Here is a 5,448-nt window from a genome sequence, read left to right on the forward strand (position 1 = left end):
TGGAGGGAGGATTTTCATGAGCAGCCCAAGCAGGTCCACTGGGCACTGTGTAAGCTTCTTCCCATTTGCAGACCTGGCAGGTGATTGACAGATGGACCAGACCATCCAGTGACTCACTCAAGAATAAAATAGTTTTGTGCTATTATGTGGCTTTATGTCATCCCCCACCCTGCCTTTCAGCAGTGTATAAGTATATTTGAGAAAGAGGCGAGAAAAGGAATGGGGAAAGGAGGCTGGTGTGAGCCTGTGCAAATACAGGAGGGTTTTGTCTTGAATCGAGAGTTCTCATTTTAGATGTTGCTTTGTCACATGCTGTTGTGCTGGTTCTTGTTGGTTCTACAATTCAAAATCAGCGCATCAGCCTTGGAGTACAGTCCAGCAATTAAGTTCTTTGTGCATGTACTTTTCTACATTAATTACACAGAAAGCAGAAACACTATCATATTTGTTAGATTTTATCTGTATTGTTATTTCTTTCTGTCCTTATACCCGCAACTTCCTGCTCAGGTTTCGAGAAGCAACTACATCCTGTATAGCCAGGCGTGTGTGCAGGGTAGTAAAAAGGTCACCAACAAAAGCTACAAGGCACAGTGGTGACATTTGGTCCTCCCACACTCTCCTCGTGTGAGAAGCCACAGAAAAAAATAGTCAGTTCCAGTCGAGAGAGCAGAGTGCATTGTTGAGAGGACGCTGGCTTTGTGCTCATCAGCATGAGCGGATCCAGCACTCTCATTTCCCCACCCAAACCCTTTTGCACTGCATGAAACGAAACAAATCAACTTCCACATGGAAAAACAGGGTGTTTACAAATGATACAGGCTTATAAACTTTCAAACAGCTTCTTTATGCAGCAAGGCACAGAGAGAAAAGCAGGCAATGTTTTTTCAAAGAATTGAAAAAATGCTGACTAGATTAAAAAAAATTAAAAATATTATGGAATATTGTAGTATCAGATTAGCTGGCAAAGATCTGACAGCCAGTTACTTCATCCATCAGGTGGATTTTATATTGCACCTGCAGCAAGTGGTGTCACTTATTTAGCACAGCACAGTACTTTGTGTCACTGCTGTTTGCAGCCTTGCAAGTGGGAAGAGAATTTCCCTTGAGCTTGGTTTACAAAAGAAAGGAGGCCTATGCCATCACTTGGTTTGCTTCTCTGTTCCTCTCTCCATCAGCCTGTTCCCTCCCAAATTCCTGTGAACTAATTAGCCAATTTCAACCAGAATCTTATATACTGGGCTGCAGAAGCCTTGTTCTTGTTATTTCTGGGAATGGAACCAGACTATCCTGTTGTAAAGAGATTAACCCTCCCTAGTATCTGATACTCAGAGTTGAACATATAATGAAGCATTTTGTCATCAGAAGTAATCTTAAAGAATTTACAGGAGAAGCAAATGCAATTAGAGTAGAAATCTGTGTGCAGTAAAGTGACCAATAAAGACAATACAACAATACTGAAGAATAAAACTATGTAACATCAACCACGTGAACAAACAAGATTTGGTGTTGGGAAGGGAATGCTGATGCTCAGACCAACTCCAGGGAGCTCATCTGGTAAACAGGAGTATATATAACATGTCCTGAGTTCCCAGCAGCAAATATGGTTTTGCAGAAGACACAAATGGGGTATTTTTTATGTGCTTTAGATGGCCACCAGTGCAGGTTCAGAGATAAGGCACCATTGTCTCTCTGCCAGTCTCTTTGCCTGCATAATAGCTCTAGATTAGGTGCAGTGGGGGCTGCCACCAGGAAATTAGCTTACAGGTTAAGTAATTCCTGTATGCTGCAGGTCATGCACTGGGCCCACAGCACAGCTGTCCAGGAAAATTTACATTTTAGCAGCATCTGCAGAGGAGGTGAAAGAAAGAAGAGCTGAACTGGATGCCCAGACACTGAGTTACAAAGGTTTGTTTTTCAGGAGCTGGTGTGTGTGATTAGATGGCACATATTTCTTCACAGCTGTCACTTGTCCCAGCCCTTTTACCACTTTGTTTTCAGTGTTCATCTCAAACATTCTCTAAATGCTATGACAGCATTTTCCCTGTGAAATTGGGAAGTAGTGAGAAGACTACAGTCACTGGTATTCCAACAAAATCCAGGAAAGATATAATTTCTTTAATTATTATAACAGCTTCTGCTCTTTTCAGATCAAATTCTCTCATTTTTAAGTTCTGCTGAGAAGTGACATCCAGAAATTACAGGTGTTCACAGCAGTGGGAGTATTTGGTGGCACTGCAGATACTGTGGTTGTTTTGGAAAGATTCAGTCACATCTGCTGCACACCACCTTTTATCACCAATTTCTACCATGAAGGATTCTTTCTCTCCTCAGCCATGCTTTGAGTGCCAGAACTATCTCCATTTGACAGACAAAAAAAAAAAAAAAAAAAAAAAAAAAAAAAAAAAAAAAAAAGATAATCAAAAGCTTGAGTGATCAGGCTTTGGGAATAGCTGGAGGATGTTCTTTTATCCCTAGCTGCCTCAAAAATATCATCCACATCCACAAAACTCTCAGTGGGAGCTCGCTGCTTTTGTCTTACAGTACTCCTATACTGTTGGATAAATTGTACTTAATACAGAACCATTTTTATCAAGTTCCCTGCTGCAATACATGGTGTCAAGGCAAAGGCTGGCAATTAGGTTCCTGAAGTATTTCTGTCTTATGATCTTTTGCACACACTTTCTAATCATCCCGCCTGAAGATTTAGTGTAAAGGCTTTAAAAATGTACACACACCATTAAAAGATTTGTTTAGATTTGATATCTTGGAAATTCACACAGCTTGGAGCACTCCAGAAGTTGGCTATCAGTTCATGAGATACAATGCTTTCAGAAACTGTGGTTTTCCTTATAGAATGGAAAAATAAGTGCTAGAAAACAGTTCAAGAGGGATTAGAGATCCATGAGCCCTTAACTGCAATCATGGGGGAAATCCTGTTTGGATTTCAGTAAGGTCCTGTTCAGAGTTCTAGAGAACTGAATTCCTGTGGAATAAAGTCATTCAGTTTAAGGTCATTGGCATTGGGAAAACTTCTTAGGGGAAGAAATGAAATCCATCTCACTCTACAGACCTAAGGGTATGCAAGGCCCTTGCTGTTCTTTTCACCTCTCTTCAGCCCTCCTCATTTCACTTTATGTCCTGTTCTTCTCTGCCATCCCATTCAGGGAACATTGTTTCATCTCTTCTTTGATGAGGCACTTTTATTATCTTAATCATGCCTTTTGTGGAAATGCTCCAGGGCCAGAAAGTTTGCAAGGAGTGATTTCATGCTTGCATTCATGCTGGGAAAAAATCTACCATCTTCTGAAATACTGGGAGTACAAGCTTTTACTGTTTTTTAGTGCTGCCCGCTCAACTCTGCTTGTCCTATTTATTCACCCTGATTGGGCTGCCAAGGCTTGCTGAAAGGAGGCTTGACATTTAGTTGTCTTTGACACTCCTTGTGTATTACAAAATCAGCAGCAAGGACACCTTCCAGAGCCTCTGAGTCTGCACTCCCCTTATTTACTTATTCATTCTTGGTGGATCATTGTCATATCTGAAGAGAATAAAAAGTTTACACAAATAAATCTACTGAAAAATAGCTTTTTAAAAGTTTTAAACCTTTAAATTAACTATTCCATCATTCCACTCTTGAAGTGACACTTACACTCACTGAAGTTATGTATCTGCAATACCCAGAGCAAGCAGAGATTGAAATGTTACTGCATAAACTGCTTAGCATAACTATCTGGTTTTCCCAACATGGTATTTTCTTAGGTAATGAAACTAAAATCACAAGTAGAAACACAGTGGGGAAAAAAAAAAAAAAAAAGCCACCACCAAAAATATTAAATGCAAGAATTTCTCTTGTATTTGTATATAATAAAATAGTTCATGGTTCAGCTGTGAATAGCTTGTGTTCACATTTACAAAATCGTGAAAATAAAGAACATGGAGCCTATCAAGGAAAACCCATATGCTTACTGAAAAGAATATGGGGCAGAACTGACTTTATGAGTTCTCACTGAACTGTCTCCTACAGGTCCTCCTGCACTTTGTCCACCATCTGCAATGGAGGCCACAGGGGCCACAAGCAGTGGCATAGAGAGAACACCATTGTCTCTCTTATGAAGAGATGACATTGCTATAACTGCCTGACCACACTGGGTCTCACAGCCTGATATGTCACTTTAAAACTGAGGTTTCAGTTCTGCAAGGTTCACATGATTTCTGGGAAAATGGAATCAGAAAAAATCATATTATATGCTCAGCATACCATTTGCCAGTGCAGGCTTTAGTCAAAGCATGGCATTTCTCAGGTCTTTCAGAACTGCTTAGGCCTGGCTGAAAATTGCCACAAATGCCCTTTATCACAGTCAATCTTTTAAAGACAGATGCTTGGTAAGCAATTATTAAAAATATATGAAAACTGGACAGTTAACATTCTGGAATTGCATAGCTTCTTTTGCTAAGATTTTGAGCTTTGAGTCTTATTCAGTTTTGACTTTTTGACTGAGGATGTAGAATTGTCCTCTTTGGAGAGTACAATAAGGAACTAACATCCTTCTTGCAAAGAACACTTAATGCTTCCTTAGATGATTTCACACAGCTTCAAGCACCTGTAATTTACACTCTTGTCTTAGAAATTCATGTGACACCCCATCCAAGCCTACAGGCAAGGGAGAGAAGCAAAATAACCCATTGCGTGTTGATAACTATGTTTTTATGACTACTGCAAAGTTGACTCCGCAGAGTTGCCTTCTTGCCTTAGTCAGATTCAACACCTGTCTTGTGCAAAACAATTAATTTAGAGCAAACAGACTGGGGTGGTTCAAATTCATCTTTTACTCACACGTAACATGGAGCATGTCACTGCAATTATTTGAACGAGGACTCCGGGAGATTTATGAGTTATTTCCTGGGATTCACTTGTGTGCGTTACGGCCGATCACTTCCCCAAGTTTAACTCGGGGAGGTCACGGCAGAGTAAGGCACAGAGGGCAAACAGCATCCAGGCTCTTACCTTCCCGCCCCGAGCCCCGAAAATCCCTCGTTTGGCTCCGAACCTGGCGGAACGGACGGAGCCTTAGGGCGGGGGAGCGGTGAGAAGAGTCCCCGCGGTCCGGACCCTGCCCCTCCGGAGCCTGCGGTCAGCCCGGGGATCCGGGACAGCCCGGGGATCCGGGGACAGCCCGGGGATCCGGGACAGCCCGGGGATCCGGGGATAGGACAGAGAGCCGGGGACAGCCCGGGGATCCGGGGACAGGCCAGAGATCCGGGACAGCCCCGCGCTCCCCGGACAGCCCGGCGCTCCCCGGACGGCCCCGCTCTGCGGCGGCCGCTGGCCCGGGGCGGGCAGGGGGGGGTCAGCCCGGCCTCCCGGGCATCCCCGGGGCGGGGGCGGTGCGGGGTGGCCGCGGCAGGCGCTGTGTCCCGGCGGAGCAGCCGCGGGCGGCCCCGGGCGCG

The sequence above is a fragment of the Zosterops lateralis genome (genome assembly GCF_965231275.1).
Source record: "Zosterops lateralis genome assembly, chromosome: 5".
Lineage (NCBI taxonomy): Eukaryota > Metazoa > Chordata > Aves > Passeriformes > Zosteropidae > Zosterops > Zosterops lateralis.